Consider the following 18,673-nt stretch of genomic DNA (forward strand, 5'->3'; position numbering starts at 1 on the left):
ACTAGGGTTAGGGTTTTGCACACCACAACAGCCCCAAACGCCCCTAGACTTCCAGAAAACATTGAGAACCACCATCCATTGCCACCATGGCAGTGGTGGTCAATGGTGGCTGCCACCACCAATGGTGGTGGTGGAGGTTTTAGAAAAAGGAGGAGAAAAGAAGTGTTCAAGAGAAAAATTGCCTTACCTCTTTGCTTGCTTCGTCTTCCACCACCTAAACACCCTTCTCTTCTACCTCTAGAACTTGGAAAACGACCTCCCTCCTCCCTCCTATCACCACAATCGATATCCCCTTCCTTCTTCCTTTTTCCCACTTCTTTCTTCTTCTTTTGCGTCCCACCAATATAAAACTCACACACACACTAACTTATTGAAAATTAGGTTAAGGACTAATATGGACTTGTAAGGATTGATCATTAAAGTATTTGGGCTGAAAATGGATTAAGTCTCGTAACATTGGAGGCCCGCGTGCAGAAATTTCGAAATTGGCACTAATAGTCCCTTAATTTCCATAAAGTTACCACTTTTGACCTAAAAGACAAAAAGCTTCATGATTTAGTTCTAAAAGTTAGCAAAAAGGGCCCCTTTCAAAATTATTTAATTATCTCTATATTAATAAGGTCCCAAAAAATAAATATTATTAACCTTATTTGTTTATTTGTATTTATACCCACTTTTAAACGGAAGAATGGGGAGTTAAAGACCAAGTGTGAGACTGTTAGTCTCCGCGGTTGATTGGGGAGTTTATATCTCAGTTTAGTGGGAGGTCACCATGGAATCAGAAGATTTCAGATAGATGTAATTGTAAGTCTTTGGATTTTAGGATGTAATTCATGTTTTGGGTAGAAACAAGGGGTTGGGACTCGTGTTGAGAGTCGCCTTTTCTTTTACGGAAGATCTTTTCGACAATAAGATATGGTCAAGGATTATGTATACTAAGGATATCGGTTGGACAATTTTGGATTAGAAGAATGTCTTATAATTCAGATTGTAGAGAGAGGACCTATTATTTGTGTTTCATAATGTTTCTGCCTGTGAGGACGTCAGGTAAAGTTTTAGGATTCCGAACTTATAGTAGTGAAGTGCTAGTTTTTCTGTATTGTATAAGTTAGTGAATAACAATTCTTTATCTATCAGGGTGTAAGAGTACTGCTATTTTTAGGTTTAAGGGTAGCATTGGAAGGTTGGTGTGTGTATGAGTCAACATTTTCACCGAAGTGGGGTTCAAGAGGAATTTGACGGATCACCTGATTGCCTGGATGGTAGTAAGGAGTGATTTCGAAGACGAAATCTAATTACGTGAGGTAGATTTGTAACACCCTGTTTTGAGTCATTTCATAATTTGGGGTTGTGACATGAAGATCAATTATACTAAGGCTTCAAGCTTTGGGGAAAGAGAGGTTTAGACCCATTCGGATGTAGGTAATTTAGATTATGTGATCCAAGAGTTCGGGTTGTGTTTTGGAGCCTAATGGTATAATGGCAAAAGTAATGAATCGGGCCTTTCATGAATTAAGGATTTTAGTTCGAGGGGTTGTAGGTCAAAAGTAATTAGATAAGGTTGTGGAGCTCTTCAACACATTTCCATGGATATAAGGATCATCGAATTGGAGTTAGAATGTGGAAGTTGTGGTCTTCTGAAGTCAGAATGGTTAAAGGTTTGTCGTGTACTTTGGGCGTACATGGATAGAGTGATTGTGAAGGTTCCTTCACGTATGTTGGGCGTATGCGACTCAGAATCAAACCCTAATTTAGGGTCTTAGACACTATTTAAAGGCCTTAAATCATTTTCAACTGTCCTTATATTCAGCCTCTGTCCCGTCTAACTCTATATTCGAAACTCTAGCCCCCATTTGGATATATTTTAAGCATTGGAGTGATATTAGTGGATTTTTGGTGCGTTTGGAAGAAGAATAACTTTATGGAGATGTGTTGGTTGTCTTGGAGCATGGAGATCTAGGCTTTATTCATCTTGATCTAACTCCTAGAGGTATAAAGTTTTAATCTTGATGGATTTCTCATGTAAATCTAGCTTGGGCTTGTAATTTGTCATGTTTTGGTCCCATCATTGTGGTTCTTGTAAGTAGAACTTACTCCAAAATATTTGTGCCTCATATTTGGTCCTTTTTGAGGTCATTAAGTTATAAAGTTTGAATCATGATGATGCATTTGATAGATCTAACTAGTCCTGGGTGTTATGAGCTTTTGGTTACTTTAGTGCATAAAGTTTAGATATTGAAAGTTTGTGACCTTGTTATGGATAAAGTTGGAAAGTTTATGCATCTAAACATCATATTGATTTAGATCTAAAGTTTTGAGACTTGAACTTAATGGATTATGTTGGAAAAGATGCACTTTTGGTCCCTTTGAGACTTACAGACTAGATCTTGGTTGGTTGGACCATTCTAATGGATAAAGTTGGAAAATATATCCATTATGGGATTATTAGGAACCATAAAAATGTAATCTTGGACCTTAATTTCCTTCCATGCATGAGCTAGGATGTATTAAAGAATTAAGAAGTTAGGGTTTTTGGTATTGAGAACTTAATAGCCATGCAAGACCACAAAGTTGGAAACTTTATGGTTAAGGACATCATTTAAGGACTAGATCTGGAATTTGGATTGAATAGCTTAAAGGATTAATATCCTAATAGAAGGAAATGATGGTTGAATGTTCGCTAGGCATACGCTAGAGTATGCACAACGTATGAGGTAAACACTCCATTTCTGCTCAAGGCTTGAGTACGATAACTGTACAATCTAAGTACGTTGGGTGTACTCAACTAAGATGGGTCGGTTGACTTATTGGACTTTTCTACATTGACCTATTTTTGACCAAGTTGACTTAGGGGTGTTTTGGGTACTATGATTATAAATTAATTTTGGTCATGTTCAAATGAATAGGTAACCGACAGATCTGATATTCGGTGCAGTGTCGTGTTCAACGATATTTCAGACTGGGAGTTGAGTTTGCTCACTATATTTTAGGACACTAGGGATTGTATGTGCTTGTAGTCTTTATGACTCATTTTGTATCTGTTGTAAGCATGTGTGCCTATTTGCTATATGTATATAGGGTGAAATAGACCCAGGGATGAAATAGACCCGGTACAGCCTTTTGTTGACATATAAGTTGAAATAGACTCGGGGGTATCCGGGGTGAAATAGACCTAGTACAGCCTTGTATTGACATATGAGTTGAAATAGACTTGGGGTGGAATAGACCCGATGCATATTTGAGCTGACGTATATGTATGGTAGGCGGTATTTTGGGGAACTCAATAAGTTGTGTGCTTACGGTTTATGTTTATGGTTTCAGGTATTTCCGGTTCAAAAGGGAAGGGTCTGGCGTGATCGTAACACATGAACCCATGATTCCACAAGTTTATGATTTTTGGATTGTACTCTAATAACTATTTTTACTTTGATATACATTTGAATGATTGAAAGGATAAATGGTGTTTATGGTTGAAATAAAAATGAAAATTTTACCTTATACATTTTGTGACGTTACTGATACGAAGATATACAGTGTAGTTCTACAAGAAAAAGAACAACAAGCATCAATGTAGTTTCGATAAATAGGTATTTCTTAACGAGATCTACCACTGAAGCAGACACAAACATACAAATGCCATGAACCACATTTGGTAATAGCTTTTTCGTTTACACATTGTTTAATGTTGAAGAATCAGAGATGCATTGGATGTTAGTGCTCAATACATTAGCGTTTACTATTGCTATGATCGTTTATTCTTAAACTATCATGACGAGCAAACTACTAGGAAAACTCTCTGATGAACAGAAAACCCTAGATCGGGTATAAAACATCCAAAAAACACCGAGGGAACCAATCTAGGCATACAGAAACCCTATATGAAAATAGATCAACTTCTAAGAAGAAATTTAGAACCACTAAGAGCCGAATTTGGCTCTGATACCATATCAAAGAGACAAACATATCATTCACAACATAAACAACCCTTTTATAATAAGAACAAGTTGGATTTCCCATACATACAAAGTAAAACTCACTACAAGTTCTCTCCCTCTCTATACAAACCACTTCACTACAAAACACTCCCTAATCTGCACTCAAGAACTACAAAGAAGAAAAGGAGTAACGTAACAGACTTTGAATCACAAGAAACCCTAACATGGACTGAAACCCTTACTTGTCTGTGAAATTAACGAGAGAGAAAGATTAGTGTATGTGTGTGTGATATTTACGTATTATGACACAAACAACACATACAACACACACACGCACACACACACACACACACACATATATATATATATATATATATATATATATATATATATATATATATATATATATGTGTGTGTGTGTGTGTGTGTATGTGTGTGTGTGTGGGTCATGGACACAAGTAAACACAACCCATATTCAAGACGGGTTAGATCCGCATGTTTATCATATCTGAAAAAAATAAATAAAGAAACGGGGCGCAGTCTAGAACAAAGAAAAAATAACAAAACATAACCTGCATTATAAAAAATATAACAAACCTAATACTTTTAATATTTACCAAAACAACCTCAATATTTTACCAACTTTAGACATAAATCCCTTAAAACATTCAATGATAAGTTTGAATATAAATATATGATAATTCAAGAAATGCATCACAAAAATCATGATCACAAAATTATGACCGGGACAAATAAATAAAATAAAATGAATTTCTATTGATCGTAATCGGTTTTTTCGTTTTCAAATAATTATAAAAAAACATATAATATAATTTTGTTGTTACTTATAGCGGTGTGCCTTAACATGACTTCTTTATTATAACATTGTACTTAATTTTTGTTGTTTGATAGGGAAATTTATAGTAAAGTCACAATAATTTAGCTCAATTCGTAAAAGAAAAATAAAACAAAATTGAATTTACCGAAAAGCATAAAATACTGGCTAAAACTTCCCAAAAACCTCTTTTTGGCCGGTTTCGTAGATTTAGTTGGTATCCCGTCTTTTTTCGTTAATTTGGTGAAAATATTTGGAATTTCCATATTTTTAACAAGTAACCAAAATATTCAGACTATTCGAAAGATCACTCTTGAATTAATGTATATTATTATCAACAAATCATATATATATATATATATATATATATATATATATATATATATATATATATCATTATATCTTACATACTTATAAAACTTGCATTTTTCCTTGATTGTCATGCATTTGAAAACCCCTACAATAATTTGCTAAAACATCATGCATTTGAAACCCCGAAACCTTTTCACCTTCTTAATAATTAATCACACATAATCAATGGTAATTCATATGAGATAATAATTTGCTAAAACCTCATGCATTTGTATGGTATTAGAACATGTTTGAGTTTTTGGGTTTTGCATTTGTATGGTATTAGAACATGTTTGAGTTTTTAGGTTTTAGACTTTAGTAAATGGGTAATCCGTTTGATACGTTGGATTTGAAGTTATCTTATTCGAATTACCCAAAACAAGAGATAAATTAATAATATATGCTCATGCATGTTTTGTACAAGCCCCAATCAAAATACAATATATCATGATCATACAATTAAGTGTCTTTTATTTCATTTTTGGCTTTATAACAAAAGTTTGTTTACGTGGCGAAGAAAGAAAACTTGAAGATGAATATTTAGGTTGGATGTTTATATAAGATTTGTTTTAAATATATAATATAGATATAAATACACAAATGTGTGTCAAATACAGCCCATCACAAATTTAATGTTATAAACTACAATATAACTCAAAGTGGTTTTCCCAATATAATGTTTATACTATAATATAATATAATAGAAGAATACCATATAGTAGACGAATCTCATATGTTGTGCAGAAATTTGGTTGCATAGATAATATATTATAATTATATTTCATTTAAAATATGTTAGGGTCATTTGATTATTACATTGTTGTATTAGGCACTATAGTCTCATATATTTTGAATGACTCTTACAAAAATGATGTCTGTAATTTGAATATAACGTAATATTTTATGATGTTTACTGAGTGATATTATCTTCGATTGAGCACTTTTTAATTGGAATCAACTTTATTATAGTTATAAAAATTTGGCTCCGTTATTTTCTTTTCATTAGTTCTAGAATATGATTTTTTATATTAACTTAAAATATGTCACTATCTTAAAATAGATTGATAATGAGATTTTTTATATTTACTTCAAATACGGCACCATTTTCTATTCAATAGTAAAACTAACAAAAGTCGTTAAATATGTATTTTTATGAGGTTCAACATAAATAGACGACCACAAATGAGAATCCATATCTAATCAATCATCAACTAATTACATTAGATACTAATGTGTACATAAAAATTACATTTAAAAATTTAAACTAATAGTAAAAAAAATTCATTATTTATTATGATAAAAAATCTGTAAATCAAAAAATATACATGCTATTTAATCGCATACAAGTTTTATGTATGGCTTATTCACAATACATTAAACCATATATAACCATATTAAACTACATAATTATCCCACTGCGCAACGCGCATACATTCGTCTAGTATACTTATAAAGGAAGCATTTTTCCTTTCACCACATTCATTTGAAACTCCCATGACTTTTCAATTTTCTTTCTAATAATAATTATAATTTGGTTAATTAGGTTAAATAAATATCAAACTAAAGTGTAATAATGTATAAACTAAATTTCAATATTAAAATAATATTTTTACTTCTACTAATAAAGTTATGTTTTTTAACTTTTAACATATTATACTTAATTTATTATTTTTAGTATATATTCTTGGATGTAAACCATTATCATTTTAAATATACAATTTTGGAACAATTTCTATAAAACACTTAAATTATTAATTTAAATATAACACTACATAGTCAACATAAATATAAATTTTAGTTTAACTTAAATAACCCAATGAATATTTTATAAATAGTTAAAAGTGATAAACTGTAGTGCCTTTCTAATAATGATTATAAGTTGGTTAATAAATTTAAATAAATATCAAAACTAAAGTGTAATCATAAATAAACTAAATTTTAATTTTAAAACAATATATTTACTTCTACTTATAAAGTTACGTCTTTAACTTTTAATATATTATACTTAATTATTAGATTTAATATTTTGTTATATATAAACCATTATCAGTTTAAAGCTATAACTTTTGAACAGTTTGGACAAAATACTTAAATTATTAACTTAGATATAACATTACAATATCAACTTAAATATAAAATTCAGTTCCACCAAAAAAACCAATGAATATTTTGAAAATAGTTAAAAGTGATAGATTTTAGTGATAAATGAAAAACTAAATTCTAATCTCAATTTAACTAAAATATTTCCTAAATATGTTTTTATAATCATTAAAAGTTTTCAAATAAGTAGTTTAAAATAATTTACAATAACAATAGTTAAAAATAACTTTATATAAATGATTTTATTTTTACCTTTAAAATCAAAAAATGATGTTTGATATTTTAAATAATTGTAATGATAGAAATTAAAACATTAAGAAAATAAATTTTAAAAAATTAATTAACAATAAGAACAACTATAAATAACATTCAACCATTTATTATATTTAATTTTATGCATGTGTAACTCGCGGATAGAAGTCATTCAAACGATTGAGATTAGGAAGTCATAATAGATGTATATATTATCATATAATTCAAAATAATCAATATATTATATCAATTTTGTATACGAACTATTATATCAAATTTAACAACAACGTTATTGTTATATTTTAAAAAGACAAATATTTGTACAGACTTCAACTATATAGGTGTTTATGTGCTTCATAATGTAAACTTAAATATAAATTTTAGTTCCACCTAAAAAACCAAAGAATATTATGAAGATAGTTAAATGTGATAAATTGTAGTGATAAATGCAAAAACTTAATTATAATCTCAATTTAACTAAGATATTTCCTAAAGATATTTTTATAATCGTTAAAATTTTACAAATAAGTAGCTTAAAATAACTTACAAAAACAATAGTTAAAAATAACTCTATACAAATGATTATATTGTTACCTTTAAAATCAAAAAATAGTGTTTGATGATTTAAATAATTATAATGATAGAAATTAAAACATTAAGCAAATAAATTTTAAAAAATTAATTAACAATAACAACAACTATACATAACATTAAACCATAAATTATATCTAATTTTATTCATGTTTAACCCTCAGGTAGAATTCATTCAAACGATTGAGATTATGAAGTTATAATAGATGTATATATTATTATATAATTCAAAATAATCAATATATTATATCAATTTAATATATAAATTATCATACCAATTTAACAACAACGTTATTGTTATATTTAAAAAAAACATATATTTGAAAAGACTTCAACTATATAGGTGTTTATGTGCAACGCGCGGGCATTCGCCTAGTATATATATAACAAGTTTTTTTTTATCTATCGTTCTTAATAAAAGAGTAGTTACTATGCCACGTGTCATTTTCCTCATAATTTTGGTTTTTATTTCTCCTATTCTCTTAAAATGACATGTATAATTTTATATGATTTTACTTTCAAATTTAAATAATATCATGCTGATTAGCATTTACAGAACAAATAAAATTCATATCCCTAATTAATTGGGATTGATTGTAATCCTTTAAAATCAACGCAACGCATTTGAAAATTATCAAATTCTATTCAATTTCAAAACTCAAACCAATCCATAAATCTCGCTTACCTTATTGCACTCCTTTAATGAAGATTCATCTAGGGGAACAATCGATAAATCTAATACAATACATTATCATCCATTTTTATACAAATAAAGAGCAACATGAAATAGAAGCTATGGAGGAGAAGAAAAATCATCAGTTTCACCCATCATGTTTTGCTTCGTATTCTTCTCCATCTTGATTTTAGTTTCTAAGTGGCTTCGTAGTAGATCTGCAATTGAAATCAAATTCAAATGGATACATATTTATGTTTTTTCTAAAAAAAACATGTCTTATATAGAACGAGGATCTGTCGATTCTTAATACTTCTCTATGAAGTGTTAATCATTGAGTTTGTATCTGCGTATCATTGTATCTGTCAGTTTTGTCTTTTATTTTCTATATATTTTAAAAAATAATAATTGTTGTAGTTAATGTTTGTACATGTTTTTTCTGGTTCTTTTTTTATTTTTTATAATTTTCTTTTGATTTATGGTTTTATATGCCTTCAGGAAGCTTCCTATTTTTATATAGTGATGTTATTGGTACTTTGTTATTGCTATTAAATAATTAGCACCACTTATGTAATTGGACCTTTTTTTGTATGAAATGTAAGCTCTTATTTCCATTTTATAGACCTTGTGTGTAAGGACTTTTCAAGTTTCTATTTTGGGTTGTTTTGTACCACTCTTTGTATTTACAATCCTTGTGAAGTAGCCATATATAACCTTGTGTTGATTATCTGATAGTTCTGTATGTGTGTGATTGTTTAGGGGAAATTATAGAATGATTGAAATGGGTTGACGTTTGACAACCAAACTCTTTGAGTGTTCCTTTGTCTAATAGATGCAGATTAACACGCATTTTTCTTTTCATTTTCGTCTGTAATCAATTTAAATATGAAATGTAACCTTAGCTAAATTCTAACTGCTAATTACTTTATTATTTCAAGTAGATGATCAAATGAGCCTCCTAACTTAGTCTTTTAAGTTTGTTTTGTTTCAGGCATGAGAATTTGCATTCCTTGAAGTAATACGAATTTTTTATTGAAAGAAAGTTTGAGAAGGTTGTGCATATTAACTTCATTTTTGTCTGCATCTATGTATGCTTGGCTTTTAATGAATTTTTTTTAATAAAAGGGTCTGAAATTAAGATTCCATATTAGAAGGGATTGTTCATAAGCTTTTGCAACAAATGATGAGTATGCTTTGTACAAGTCAAATTAGTTCACAACGTTATGGTAGTTATCTTCATGTTTCTTTTCTAATTTGATTCTTACATATCATTGATTTGGAGTTTTTGTTCCTTTTTTAATACATATAGAAAAACGATATTTATATTTTTTGTTCTTTTTGGTTCTATAAACTTTTGGTGTGGAGTATGTGTTAACAATTTATAGATTTTTGTAGGAGTTTTCGTTTGAGATTAAAGATATAAATTGTTGTTTTTTTAGTTTTAAAAGTGTGAGAATCATTAGCATGTGGGGATGTCAAAGAGAGAGGAACAGATTTGAAAAAGATCACCATCAAAGCACATAGATCTGAAAACTCGAACTCCTCTTGAAGAAACAACTTTCCCTTTTAATCTTCAACACATGCTATGTACCCATACATTCGCATAAACAACAAAATATTCAAAGAACCAACGAATAATCGGTAAAATATGGAATGAACCACTTGATAAAATCTTTAACTGATGGGTAATAAAACTGACTACCATCCACTACAACCTATGATCGGTCGGAACATGTCGCAACAAAAACATGTGTACGGATCGCAAAATGTTTGGATCTCATCGGAACGGTTCATCCATTACAACTCACTATGATCCATTACGATTAGTCGGGACACATCACAACAAAAACATGTGTTTGGATCGGAATACATTTGGATCATAATACCATTGCGACTTACTCTAATCCATTATGATGTCGTTTGATGCATTCCAATTCATTCTAATGCACTCCGATTGATCCCAACGGATCAGAATTGAATAGTAACCTTCAAGAACAAAAGTTGAAACACATTATTTTTGGTTTTTCAGGGTTTTTATGATGTGAAAACAAAGATAAAAAGATATATTTTTGGATTTTTTTTATGAGGCTTCAGAAAGAAAAGAAATAACAAAAACATATTTTGGTGATTATCATGTTTTTGAGGATTAGACAAAAAGAAAAGATAAGAAACGAAAATAAGAAGGGTTTCTGAGTGTTTTAGACCAAGAAAAAGTTAAGAAACAAACACAAGAAATTTTTTATGAGAGTTTCAGAGTTGAGAAAAAATATCTTTAAAATTGCTAGATAGCAAAACTCTGAAATCCAACCTTCGAAATTCAAATTCTGATGATGTCCAATTAGATGCAATGCTCGCAACTTTTGGCAAAAAATTAGCTCATATGTGCGAAATGGTCAAACTTCCGAAATCCTGTTCGCATCAGAAATTGAGGACAGGATGTGAGACTAATAGGTGCGATCTAAAATGCTTTCATTCTGAACGCTTTTGCTTTGAGCGGTCTCCCAAACTCCTCATTCAACGAACATGTTTTTCTATTCCAGATGCAACATCTGATGAAATGCTTTTCAGAACAAGTTACCATTATTGTCGGCTATCACATACGTTTTGTCCTATTTGCTTTAATTCATTTCCGATCACTCGAAGAGTAACATATTCTTATGAAAACAAGTGAAATACATTTTAATTTCGCAAGTCAACGCCCATTTGAATTAATATTGTGAACTTCATTTTACCTTGACCCCAAATACATGTATTTTTCCTATAATAAGAGCTCCCCCTCAAAATAGGCTTCGGTAATTATCATGAAATTTTAGGGACCCATTTAAGTTCAGATTAAATATGTCAATCTTATTTTCTCAATGATCAGTTTGATTTTAATTTTTACTGACTTGATGTTTTAAATGGTTTTAAAGTCTCAGGTCTGCATAATCTTAAGTTAGTGAGAAACGTTAATCAGAAAAAATGGTTTATGTAATGGCACTAGACTATAGGTGATGTCTTTAGGAAAACATCTTATTGAGACAGTTTGCATATCTTGAAGTAATATTGGAAATCGAACATTTATTCCAAGAATGTCATTATCTTCAGGTCGAAAAAAATACCACATTCATATTCTAAAGAAGACAATTTTCATTGACCATTTGTTTTGCAATGAGAATTAAAAAAAGTCAAGGACAATCCTTATCTAAGGTTGGTTTGTTTCTTAGAAATTCGTTTTTTACACATAGTCAATTGTATGTTGCCTTATCTAGACTTAAAAGTAAAAAAAGATTAAAATTGTTAATTTTAGATAAGGATAATATAACTACAAATAAAACTTATAATATTGTGTATAAAGAAGTTTTTAGAAATTTGTAAATAGTTTGTAGAATATTATTTCTAATAACATATTTTTTTATTATTTTATAGTTAGTTTTCATTTGTAATTTGTTATATTTTTTTCATATATGTTTATTTCAACAACTTAATTTTCTTATTTTCCATGTATCAATTTTAACTTACTTCACTTATGTTTTATTTTTATAATTAATTTAACATTTCATTATACAATATCATTTAATTTTAATTTTTTCACAAATAAAAATTGTCTCATATATCTTGAAAAATAATTTCACATATTTATTTGAATCAACGATTATAATTTTACATAAATAAAAAACATAAATATCTTAATTAATATTTTATTTAAAATAATTAACAATTATGATACTTTACTATAAAATTTTAATTATAAAAAATAATTGTGGCTACCACGGACTATAACTTATGTATAAATAAAATAAGTATAATTGCTGCTTAATTTTTAAGAATAAAAAGGTGGGCTAAGTACTTCTTATTGCTTATTAATCACTTCAAACTCTCTACGTTTTTCATATGCCTCGTTGTGGATGTCATGGTGAGATATATTATGTGAGTGTTCCTCTTATGTTGGTTTTTCCTCTAATGTTCTTTAACTAATTACCACCCAACCCTAGACCTTACCTGGTAACAACCATCGACTAACACACAATCATCGAGGGTAAAAAGCGAACATTGAATGACAATTTCAATGGAAACGAGTGAAGAGTGATTGTCTGCTTTTACATATTTATTTTTAAATATATGTATTTTTTTTTTTGAAATAATATCCTTTAAGAAAATTATTTAAGATTAATGGTAAAATATGTATAAAAAATGATTATTAAATAATTTATACAAAAAAGATTAGTGACTACATGTGTACAAGAAAAAAGGTTAGTGACTCAGCTAATACAAAGAAATTGAGGTGGCCATAGATCAGTTTGGGTCTGTTTTGACCTAAAACCGAACCCAAATCGAATAATATCAGTTTTTGATTATTAAAACTGAACCTAAAAAGAAAACCAGTGGGTTCGGTTTCTTGGTTTTAGGTTTTACCGCGTTTAGTTTCTAATTTTATCGATTTTGAAACATGATAACTTAAACCTTAGTTTTCAAATACTAACCAAGGAATTCTTGGGTTATAACCAAGACAAATCCCATGATTTGATTATAAAAAAAAAAAAAAAAAAGAGGGGGGGGGGTATATGCTTGAGTTTGATCCCAAAGTTTGATTTGGGAAGCATCTCACTCAGAATTTGAGATTTAAAAGAGATAAAGTTACCTCTCTTTTATAATAGTCGAATTTGGTTGGGTTTTAGTCACATCGTCGATGTAGGATGATCGAACCCATGACCTCAAGTGTAATGATCAAACAACTTAACCGTAGTTTTACTTATGTTCATGGAATTCATAAATATATACAAGTAGAAGTTAAAGAATAAATATATTTCATAAAAATCAGTTTGTTTTGATTTTTATCGGTTTTTGGATTTTCTAAAACCGGAATCGAACCCAATTTTTTGGTTTTCTAAAAAACTCAAACCCAAATTGCCTATTTCTCTTTTAGTTTTGGGTTTTGGGTTTCGGTTTTGTCGATTTTTCGGTTTTTGCCCGTCCATAATAGAAATCTATAATAATTTGTCATAATAATGTTTTTGAACAATACGAAGAAGTTCAATATTAGATCAAACACATAATTAAATTTAACAACTAAATGTATATAAAACCTAAATTTAATTACCTTTACAATTCATTATATATTTATTTATGATATTAAAATTAAACCCAACATTGATTGGGATCAAATCATATAACCATCAATTTCAATAAAATCTTATCTTTGACTTAAACGTGTATTTATTGTTTTCTTGTTTTTAAATTTGTTTATTTTTATGAATTGTTATATATTATTCTATTTATTAATGTATTGTTTTAGCATACATATTTCATTTAAACTAGGAAAAGGCCGTACATTGTACGTATCATTCTTTTAGTAAAAAAGGATAAAGTGCAGAAGAATATGGTCAACAAAAATAACAAAGAATAAACAAAATGCATTGAATTTAGCAACTTTTTAGAAAATATGTGGCAAAAATCTGAATGTTAAAAGTTTGGGTTGTTAATAGAAGATAAAAAAAAAGTATCAAAATAGAAAGAATATTGGAAAATTAGGGACTAAACTGTAAATAGATTAAAGAAACGAAGCACTTTTAAGAAAATATAAAATACATGTAATAAAGTTATAAATGAAATTTTTAGAAAAAAATAAAAATAAATAAAAGACAGAATAATATGGTAGACGAAAATGAAAAAGAAAAAAAAAAAAAAAAAAAGCTTCTAAAAAAGTAAAAGTGAAAGTTCAGTGACATCAGTGTAAATAAGTAAAAATGAAGTGACAAAATTATAAAATGGAAAAGTTTCCAGAAACTTCCCACGGGCTTTACCCTTCATGCTTTTTGGAGCTGTGAGGGTACTAAGGAAGTGTGGACGAAAGTTCAACAGTGGTGGGACATTTGTTTGAAGGAGCCGATTTCCTTGGAGGACTTGATCCATAAATGCCGTCCAAGGGTCAAAACAAAGTGGAGAAAAAACTCCTGTTTGTGGTGGGGATAGCGTGTTTAAACAGAATATGGCAACATAGAATTAAGGTGTGTTTCCAAAACATAAAATAGAGCTCGATGGAGGTCTTTCTTAAAATTCAAAGGGAGGTGGTTTTATGGATTCAGAGTAGAGTTTCGAAAATAGAGATGGATAATCAATTGTGCCTCCTACCGCCTAGAGTAGCTTACAGGGCCGGCCTTATTCATACTAAAACAAAGGTAGGGCTTAGGGCCCCCACATCTAGAGGGCCCCACAAACCAATGAGTCAATGTTAGTATATCCCTAAGGCGCTAAACGGCTGGAAAAAAAAAACGACGCTTCTTCTTCCTCTAATCTTATGCATACGGTTTCTGTGCTCGCCTCATCGCATGTTCCGCTTGAATCTCGATCTTCTTCTTCTGAGTTCTGATTCACCTTTCACGGCACAACTCCACAGACAAGGCTTCCAAGTTGAAAGTTCCATCTGTTCTTCGACTTCTTTCTTCTCCATTGAAGCCTTCTCCAATCTCCATAAACGGTGATATATAACATCTTCCAAGTTCCATGATCCATCTGTTCTTCTTCTAATCTTGTTAACTTGTTTCCATGTCATATCATTGTATTGTAGACTTCTAGTCTTGTAGTCAAATGTCATGAAATTGTTTTCAAATTTCACTGAATTTGCATATTGATTATTTGATCAGCCGATAAGATTACTTTAGAATTTATATTAGATTGATAAAAATTGTGTACACAAAATTACCAAAAGTTAACCAAAAGTTGCAAGACTTTAAACTAGTAAGCAAAGTTTATGCAGAATCAATAACAAATAATAATGGCCATAAACAATGATTCAATGAACCATGAATTTTAGTTTGTATTATAAGTTATTTCATTTTATTAATTATGAGAAGAGTTAAATAAACATGTTGATAACAATTCATTAGCTATTGATCATACTTTCTTGTCACTGTAACGTTATAAGTAAAACATATACTTGAGACCTTATATATATTTATTTTAAAGCTGATTAGGGTTAATAGTTATTACTTAATAGCTATAACATTAAGTATAGTAAATGTCAAAGGGCCCCAAATTTTTGTTTCGCCTAGAGCCCCCAAACTGGTTTAGCCGGCCTTGGTAGCTTATAAATGTCTATAATTGTTGTTGTTTTTGGGCTTCCCAGTTTTTTGCTTGTAATATATATATATATATATATATATATATATATATATATATATATATATATATATATATATATATATATATATATATATATATATATATATATAAACAAGATCGGATGAGGACGCATTTTAAAGTGAGGACTCATGACGACACCTTAAAAAAATTGAAAAAAAATCTAAAAAACATACAAATTATAAAATTGAGCATAGATCTACGTCCGGAAGAAAAAAAAAATTGGAAAAAATTTTTGAATCATTAAAATTGAATCATGGATCATAACGATGTAAAATAAAAAATTAAAATTAAATTATGGATCAATTTTAATGATAGCAATTTTTTTCTCCCAGACATAGATCTATGCTCGATTTTATGATTTGTATGTTCTTTAGATTTTTTTTTCAGTTTTTTTAAAATGTCATTACGAGTGCTCACTTTAAAATGAGTCACACAGGAACCCGACCTATATATATATATATATATATATATATATATATATATATATATATATATATATATATATATATATATACTAGCCGTTTACCCGCGCAAAGCGGCGGACCACAAATAGTTTGTTTCGACAATTAATTTCTTTTCGATGGAGAATGATTATTTTTAATTCAATCATTAGTTTGTTTTAGGAAACATATCATATTAAAAATAAAGAAAATTAATGAAATGACCAAATTATAGGGTGTTAAGTATTTATTTGGATGAAAAAAGATCTGGTCAAAACCTTGGAAGAGAAGATTTATAGGAGTTTGTTTAAATTTTAATATTATTTTATTAGTGATTGGTTGTACATATAGCTTAATGATTTGGACGTCTTAAAAAAATATTATTATTTTATTCAATCTATTTTTAGAAATACTTGTTTTATAAGATAGTAAAGATATATATATATATATATATATATATATATATATATATATATATATATATATATATATATATATATATATATATATATATATATATATATAAACTTAGGTTATTCTATTCAAAGTAATTATTGTGTTACTATATGCATAAATGTGGGCCAATCAATTTTACTTATTTTAAGAAAGTGATTAATACATATTATTAAATTAAATATAATTGAAAAATATCATCTAATTTAATTTCAAGGGTATTTTAGTTAATTAACATACAGTTAATAAAAGAAAAATGCATATTTTAAGGGATCGTATATTCTATTAATTTTAAAAATACGATTTTATAAATTAAAATTCTTTTAATTTGGACATTCAGACAGAATATGTTTATGAGTATATTCAAACATAAAAATATTCTTGAACCATAAATAATAAAAATATTCTTGAACCTATTTTTTTATCATGAATTTAAAAACATTTGTAGAATAACAAGTTTTTGAACAATCAAATGAAGAATAAAAACAAAAAAAATACATTATTTCTTATATAATACAGGTAATAATTATTAAGAATTACATTTATTGTTAAAGAATAAAACTAAAAAAACTTTCAAAACTGGAAAGAAAACATCAAAATCTAACGATACTAATACATTCTAAAAGAATAATATTGCTTAGAATCACTTTCAATTTTGTTGTCCGTTCTTCACGCATCAACTTCTGTGAAAACAAAACCAAATTGTAGTTTAGATTCCAATAATGCATTAGCAAATGAAAAATAAAAAACTAAATTCCTCTGGAAAAATATGTAGACTTGTGAATTGCACCAAAACCAATAACCAAAAATTGTAGAACATGCATAAATCAGTGAGAAAATATCCATACTCTATTCCAAAAGAATTAGAATTCATGATTCCATTCCAACAGAATTGGAATTCGTGATTCCATTCAAAAAGAATTGGAATCGCACCAATATCATCCATTGAATCATCTATATAAACAAATTGATTTTTATCATATAAGAAGAAGTAAATTTGATATGAAAATAGTGACAAACTACCTTCACTTTGTAATTTACATATGAGAAGAAGGTCGCTGACACAACCTCTTTTACACTATACCTATTTGCAACTACAATTATTGTTTAATAAGTAAAATAAGTAAAACCTAGGTAGCTGAAGTCAGTCTTTTTCTCTACTATGTTTAAGTAATCAAACCTCACATATACAATTCAATAGAAAAACAATAGCCAATGAAGAAGTGGAGGTGGACACGAGCATGAAGGCAGTCAAGGTTTCGACTGATCGATTAAAGAAAAAAAAAACGAAAAGGAAAAAAAAAGCTTACCGATTGATTCGAGATGGATATTCATCACCTGGTCATGGGTTTTGAATGTTGACAATCGGTTGTAGAAGAAGAAGAATCAGTAAATTAGAGACGAAGTTAACTTTGATTTGCATCTTGATAATCGATTGAATGTTCAGTTTAGGATCAGACGGTGGATCAGGAATGATATTGTCTTCAATTTAGGGTTTTGAATCTTGATGCCGATTGAATGGTATAAATATATTTGTGCTTCTTGCGATTTACTAGGAATACAACTAATATCCAATTATTTTAAATACTTGAACCTATAATACCCTTATATTATTTATTAAATAATTTGATTTATCCAAAAAATCTGATTGGTGCATAAAATAACACAATAATTATTTTAAATACTTGAACCTAGCTCTCTCTCTGTCTCTCTGTCTCTCTCTCTCTCTCTCTCTCTCTCTCTCTCTCTGTGTGTGTGTGTATATATATATATATATATATATATATATATAAGGTACGGTTCCTATGAGGACTAATTTTAAAGTGAGTACTCGTTAGGACACCGTAGAAAAATTGAAAAAAAATCTAAAAAATACAAATCATAAAATTCAACATAGATCTATGTCCGAGAGAAAAAAATT

This window comes from Lactuca sativa, chromosome 5 (assembly GCF_002870075.4).
Source record: "Lactuca sativa cultivar Salinas chromosome 5, Lsat_Salinas_v11, whole genome shotgun sequence".
Lineage (NCBI taxonomy): Eukaryota > Viridiplantae > Streptophyta > Magnoliopsida > Asterales > Asteraceae > Lactuca > Lactuca sativa.